The 7837-nt window shown below is 33.6% G+C and overlaps 1 long non-coding RNA gene across 1 annotated transcript in view; it reads left to right on the forward strand.

The window, feature by feature from the left end:
• Window positions 1-2432, forward strand: part of LOC127544342 (uncharacterized) — a 41410-nt gene extending 38978 nt beyond the window's left edge. The window contains exon 3 of the long non-coding RNA XR_007949427.1: window positions 1974-2432. This is a non-coding gene — a long non-coding RNA (uncharacterized LOC127544342). The remainder of the gene's footprint in view (window positions 1-1973) is intronic.
• Window positions 2433-7837: the final 5405 nt, after the last annotated feature.

The raw sequence follows: 7837 nt of genomic DNA on the forward strand, positions 1-7837 counted from the left end.
TCCTCTCAAGTTGTCTTAGGAAAACAACTGATTTATCCCTTTATTTTTGCTGCTATACATTCATTTGTGGTAGTTTTCAGTCTGTTTGTGAATGAAATCTAGAGAGCCTAGAAATTTCTGACTTACTGTGTCATCTTTCTAGAATCTCCAGTCAGCCCTAATGATTTCTATGATTCTATCAAGATCTATGATCTTGTGGATCAGGAGGAGAGTTGAAATTAAATTCCAAGTTATTTCATTTAAATCCCTTACTTAGAGTCTCTTATCTGCCATTCTTTCTCCTCCAAGTCAATAATCATTTCAATAATCATTTATTCATTTCAATTCAATAATCATTTATTAACTGCTGACTATGTGCCAGACATTGTGCTAAGCAGGGGATACATATAAGAAAAAGAGACAGTCCCTGCTCTCAAGAAGTTTATAATCTAATGGTGGTTAACCTCTTGTGAAACAAAGATGACCAGAAGAAAGTATTCTAGATGGCAAAACTTGATCATTATTATAATCCCATGTGTGATTCACATACACTGGTGAATGGGGAACTTGAACAAATCAGCTCAGATTAGTCTTAATTTATCGACAGGGCTATTATTTGAACTAAATCCAATTTTCCCAGAAGTAGGTTAGTCATATTTTCTAGTTGGCTCCAGAGAACAGACCTAAAAGAAATAGGTTGAAGTCACAGGGGAAACATGATTTTAGCTTCATAAAAGGAAGAATATTTATCAGTTTGAAATCTACAAAAATAAAATGGGTTGCCTTAGAAAGTAGTGAGTTCCCCAGTACTGAAAATGTTCAATTGAGGATTCGATGATTATTTGTGAGGAAAGCGATAGAGGAAATTCATGCTTTGGGCCCAGAACAGAATACATGTTCATTCTCTTTCTGTCAGAAACATCCAAAGTCAATTTTCTCTTCTCTAAACATATTCAATTCTTTCAATTAGTACTCATATGGTATGGTATCCAGTCCTCTTGCCATTCTAGTTACCATCCTCTAGATCAGCTCTAGCTTGTCAACATCTGTCCTACAGTATGGGACCTAGAACTAAATGTGGTACTCAAAACATGATATGATCAGGATTTAGTTCAGCAGAATTACTAATTTCATATTCCTATACCTTCTACTTCTCTTAATAGAGCTTATGGTTATATTAACTCATTTTGGCTGCTTTGTCACACTACTGACATTATATAATGCATAGTAAATAAACGTGAAGGGATGATGACTTCAATTCAAATCCTAACTCAAACATTTATTAGTTGTATGATCTTATACATTTATCTGTAATATAGTGGGTAGGAAGGGATAGGTTGGATTAGATCTATTTAAGATCCTTAATTATATCTTATATTAAGAGCCTTTCAGATCTATTTTTGCTTTGAATCTATGATCATATTGAATTTGCAATTCACTAAAATATCCAAATTTTCTCATACAAGTTGACTTGTCCAAGGTCATTTAGCAATGTAGAATAAAAATGATTACTAGAATTACTAGAACTCCATTGTTACAACCTATTGCTTCTACATCACCCCTAGAACATGTATATACTTTCTTTGATATCCTTCAAAAATGTCATAAATGACAATGGTCATGAATATAAATTATTCCCACACTGGACATAAAGAAAGACCAAGTATTTTTTTTTAACTTTTGGTAGAAATAGAGCCATTTGCTTATAGAAGTCATTGATAGATTTTTGTTCTCACTTGAAGTCTTCAAACAGTCTTCTACTATTTTGATATTTTTGTACAAGAAATTTCTGATTGAAGAACTACTCGGTTGGTTAATATCTGGGGTTCTTTCCAAAACTAGAGTTCCATGGTTATGATCGCCAAGAAAATTAAAGATCAAAGATTCATCATTTTTTAAAAAATTACCTTATAATACCAAGTATGGTGTTTATTATTCAACAGTACTAAATAAATGCTTGCTAGCTAATAGATCTTTCCTTTTTTACTTTTAAGGAGCAGAAAAAGCAAAAGGACTTGGTAGAGAAACTCAATGACAGCTCCTCATCGCTTCATCTTCCTAGCTGTTCCCTGACAAAATAAACCTGAAATACTGATAGCATGGATTAAACTAACTTTATTTGCTTAGATTGAGTTCTTTTTTCCTTATTTACCAAAGCTTATTAAAGAACACATTGATTTAATAGATATTTCAGAGCCAAAGTTCAAGCAGTAGATTTATAGAAGATAATTTATTCAAATAAAATCTCAGTAACAGGAATATGACAGACTCAAAATGGTTTACTGAGGAACAACTATAATATATTTGTGTATTTTGGGGTATTGTTGGTACTGTTGTTTTCTGACTTTTTTTTTTTTTGCTTTTCATTGAATAGTGATTCTGAAACTCTCTGAAATAAAAGCAACCATATGGTTTATAGCAAAATGTCTCTAAGCATTACTCACAGGATTGTAGATTTAGAGTAGAAAAAAACCTTAGATAGATACACCTTATTTATGTATGAGGTGACTGAGTTAGGGCTAAGTAACTTGTCCAAAATCACACAAGTAAAAAGTAATAGAGCCTGGATTTGAACCAGGTACTTCAAATCAAAACCCAGCATTCTGTTACTGTATACAGTACTATCTTGATTCTCTTCATTTCATTCTTCATTATTTCATGCAAATCTTTCCATGTTTTTCTAAGATCAGTAAGTATTCCATCACAGTATTCCATCTAATCACATACCACAACTTGTTCAACCAATCCTCAATTGATGGGCATTCCTGCGATTTCCAGTACTTTGCCATCGGAAAGAGAGCTGCTAAAAAAGGAATCATATGAAGAAAGATACTATCTGCCTCCATAAAAAGAATTAATAACTAGAAACACATATAGAATAATTATATACATATATATGTATGTATGTATTATGTAGGTAGGTAGATATTTGTCTCTAATGGTAGCCATCTCTAGGGTGGAGGGAGGGAAGAAAAAAGAAAAAAAAATACACAATAATTTTGCTGCATATTTGAAAGAACTAGCAAATTGTGCAGAGTAAATTTGCAGTTTCATGTACAATCATGTTTTTTATTGTACTATATTCTGGAAATGCTTGTTTTATTCCATAAATTAAAAATAAAATTTAAAACCCCATCATTCTTTCCACTACTAAATACCTATGAGTCTGACATACTTTGAGAGGTTGAAAAGAATTGTGAGTCTATTTCTTCTTTAGAAGTAGAAAAAAAATATAATGGGAATCAAATCAAGTAAGGACTGTTGGAAGGAAAACATGTCAATTTTTTTCCCCATTGAAAGGTGCTATTCATTTGATGACTTCTTGTCATATATCCTTAGTCATAACCCCTACCACCAAGTGTGACTTACTTGGTGCCAGTCATAGTGGTTAATTCATTAGATAAGCTATACTTGTATTGTCAGCCTGAAACCATACTAAGGAGTTCATATAAATATCTTCTTTGAAGTAGTTAAATTCCTTATCCATATCCACATTCCATTTTTGGTCTTACTTCTGTTTGTTTAGGGCCATACTGAGAGAAGAGAGGAGAAACATTTAAGATCTTATTCTTCCATGTTCAGGAAGTTGTGCCCTCCAGGAGTAGGGTCTCTAGAGTTTGAAGGAGAGATAAATAAATCCACTAGCTTTAAACTTTAAAAAAAGTTAAGAAGACTTTTTTCTTCTTTACTTTTTGTCCTTGCCTCCTAGCTCAGTGTCCAGCATAGAGCAGATGCTAATAAATCATTCCTGTTAAATTTTCACACAGTAGTAGTGTGTGTGTGTGTGTGTGTGTGTGTGTGTGTGTGTGTGTGTTTGTGTGTCCATTTAGTTATTAACAAAATTCTTATGGCCAATTTTATTATCTCTGTTTTGTCCGTGAGTGAAATGGGAAAGGGAAAAGTTAGTTCAGGGAACCTTAGTAGTGCCACTGTGAGTTAATAATTAAAGTCCAACTCAGAACTTCATACTCCGTCCCTCACGTTTCTGTAATCAAATTACTAAGCCAAGAAGCATCTAAGATGAAATGTTATAGAAGAAAGAATGTTGTATTTAGAGAATCTAGTCTTAGTCCTGGCTTTGCTATTTTCAACCCATGAACATTAGGACAAGTCATCTTTCTGCACCTCAGTTTTAACTTTGTTAAATGGTAAGACTGGCTAGATCAGGGCTTCTTGAACTTTTTCCACTCACAACTGCTTTTCCCCAGAGGAATTTTTTTTATGATACCAGGGATATAGAGGTATATAAAATAGGTATACAAATAGAACATTTACTGATAATAAATGACAAAGCAATTTTAAAGCAATTCCTTCATATATATCTAATTTTACCATTTACTAAAGATGAAAGCAAATTTGCATACTAATGAGATAAATGGGCTAAATTTTTACATAAAGATGAAATGTTGACAGAATATTGGTACTTTTTACTGTTGACAAATTTTTGTAACTCTCCACATCCAGTTACATGATCCCATAAGGGATCGTGACCCATAATTTAAGACGTTTTAAATTAGATGACCTTCTGGGCATCTAGGTGGCATAGTAGAGAGAGTATCAAGTTTGGCGTCAGGAAGACCTGGATTCAAATCTGGTCTCAGACTCTTATTAATTGTGTCCCTGAGCAAGTCACTTAAGCTTGGTTAGCACAGTGTCCTTATCTCTAAAATGAGTTGGAGAAGGAAATGACAAGCCACTCTAGTATCTTTGCTCAGAAAACTCCAAATAGGGTAGAAAGTGTCAGATATGACTGAAAAATGACTGAATCGACGACCTCTAATGTTTCTGTTGGTTCTAAATATCTGGTCAATTTTGTATGTAAAATTTTTGTATATAAAATGAAACTCATTGAGGTATATATGTCAGTGAACTGGAATTTGCTCCATTGAAGCTTGTCTTTTATTATAAATCAATAGAAATTGGAGAATATAAATTGTGCAGTATGAAAGTAAAGAACTATATGGTGCCATAAGAAATACAATGAATAAGAGGAATTCAGAAAAATAGGAGAAAACATATCTAAAGTGATAGCAAGTGAAGCAAGAACCTAATGTAAACAAAAAGAACAATCAAATGAAACTAAATCATGTATAAGAATGATAACTAATCTCGATTTTAGAAATTAAATGGAGAAATATTGAAGATGAGGGCAATAATACACATCCCATGGGATGGGATGATTTTGTCTGCTGGTTTTCCTTATTATTTTTGTTACATGAGAAGTCCTTCTTAGGGAAGTGGAGAGAGGGTGAAGAGTGCTAGTTGGGAGATGAATATCCAGAAATGACTTTGGAATTGATTTTTTTAAAAATTTGATCAATTAAAAGTATGGTCTTTTCTTAGTATGTACTTCAGAAAGGCTGGAAATGGTCACTCCTAAGAGAAGAGACTTGTCTAAGGATTCATGGCTTTTTAAATTTTACCATCAAGACAACAGAATCCATAATGAAAGAAATATCCTGTAATAATCAAATTAATGCTTTAAAAAAAGTGACCTTTTTCAGTTGGCAATCAATGATATGCTCTTTTAGAATTCTTTGTGTGGATATATAGGAGTTCTTTGCATTATTATTTGCTTCATAAATTTATGCCTGTCTCCCTACCTAGATTCCCTACTTGTTTGGGGGTGGGGAAGAGGAAAAGAGAAGGGCAGCAGTACAGAGCAGAGACTGGTTTTAATAAACAAATACCATAGCATATCCGAGTTAGAAAGGATTTCAGAAGCAACCTCATCCAAACCATTTCTAAATAAGATTTTATTCTACAACATATCCCCAAAGTAGTCACCTAGCAGAGCTTCTTAAACTTTTCCCACTCATGACCCCTTTTTGCCCAAGAAATTTTTATGCATCCTCATCTGGAATCTGAACCGGGTTTCTGGCAGCACTCATGCATGTGCAATGCAAAGTGCAAAGTATTCAGAACCAAGGCTGCAATGAAGTCATGCAATGCAGCATAGACAAGTGCTGCCAGAAATACCTCTGATTCATTACATTTGATTTTCAATTAATTTCATAAACCTTTTACTGTTGCTAAATTTTTTGTAATCCCCACATTCAGTTACCCAACCCCTTATGGGGTTTTGATCCACAGTTTAAGAAGCTTTGATCTAGACTTTACTTAAAGAACTGCCCTTTTCTTTCCAGTTTAAAGCCCTTTTAATTAGTTTTACTAGAATCCAGGTAAATACAGTCTTGTTGTCAGGTGTTTTAGTCATGTTCCATTCTTCATGACTCCATTTGATGTTTTCTTGGCAAAGATACTGGAGTGGTTTGCTATATCTTTCTCTACTCATTTTACAGATGAGATACTGAGTCCAACAGGATTAAGTGATTTGCTCAGGGTCATATAGCTAATATATATCTGAGGTAACATTTGAACTCAGATCTTCATGACTCCAGCCCTAACCACTATATCCACTGTGCCATCTAATTCCTTCCAAAATTACAGGTTTACCAGTTCTCATTAGGTACATTCAACACACCTTGACCAAGATTCTGTCATTGCAATATCTTAAGCCATGGTCCACCAATGCAAATTCTATATATTACATATGATATATTAGCCAGATGTTCAATATCCAAATCTGCTTCTCTCTCTCTGTCTCTGTCTGTCTGTCTGTCTGTCTGTCTCTCTCTCTCTGAATTCCTTGCCTTTGCTCGAGATCAGTGATTTAAAAAAAAAAAACCTCTTGTTTGAGAAGATTTTTTCATCTATATCAGTCAATAAACATTTATGAAACACCTACTATGTGCCAAGCACTGTACCATGGGCAGGGGACCAAAAGAAAGGTAAAAGATAGTCCTTGAGAAGCTCACAATCTATATGCAAATAACTATATATAAATAAACTATATATAAGTTATATTAGTGAGGATAGCACAAATAAATAAATAAATAAATCAATGAATGAACTACAGGCTGTAAGGAGAATTCCAAAGGACAAGTTCATTTCACTAAAGAGCTGTTATATTGGAATGGATATACAATAAGTGTCCCATGATTGATTGCTTTAATGGAACATTTATTTTGAAGTATTCTTTAGTCTTTTAGTGATTTATATTTTCTTCGCTGACTTATCTATATTCTCCTTGGCTCCTGGTCCATTGCTTAGCATCTACTCGGTACACTATGTTTTTTGTAGGTAGTATTAAATTGGACTGGCTTGATTTTACTGTTCCAGACAGTTCTAGGGACATAAACCCAGTTACCATTTACTGATTAAGATATTCTCAGTGGATAAATCAAGAAGGAGTTTAAATCTGGCTTCAGACACATATTAGTTGTGTGACCCTGAGCAAATCATTTAATCTTTGTCTGACTCTGTTTACTTATCTGTAAAAGAGGATAATAACAGCACCTACCTCCCAAAATTCTTGTGGGCATCAAATAAGTTAATATTTGTAAAAAATATATATATTAAAAAACCTTATGGTGCTATCTATAAATTCTAGCTATTAGTTCATATTACTATCAAATATGTTTGTCTTCATTTGGCTTCAGTTTCTGAGAAAACATTAATTTAAGCCCTTCACATGTACTCTGTCATTTCTAGGTAACATGCTGAATATGGATAGAGATATACAGATTAAATTCTATCCTTCTCCCCTTCTTCCTCCACCTATCCCCACACCTCCACCACATAACCCTAGCAGATTAATTAACTCATTTCTGTATTCTGCTTGAAATCTGACATTAATTCTGGGTTCCTTTCCCAGAAGATTCAATCATTATTGTTTATTAATTTGCTCAGAATTAGACAAACAAGCTTCCATCATTTCCTATGCTAATCTAAACCCACTGAGGGAACACATAACACAATAACAGTAATTACTCAGAGAAACATCCTCAGAAGACCT

This window comes from Antechinus flavipes, chromosome 1, assembly GCF_016432865.1.
Source record: "Antechinus flavipes isolate AdamAnt ecotype Samford, QLD, Australia chromosome 1, AdamAnt_v2, whole genome shotgun sequence".
Lineage (NCBI taxonomy): Eukaryota > Metazoa > Chordata > Mammalia > Dasyuromorphia > Dasyuridae > Antechinus > Antechinus flavipes.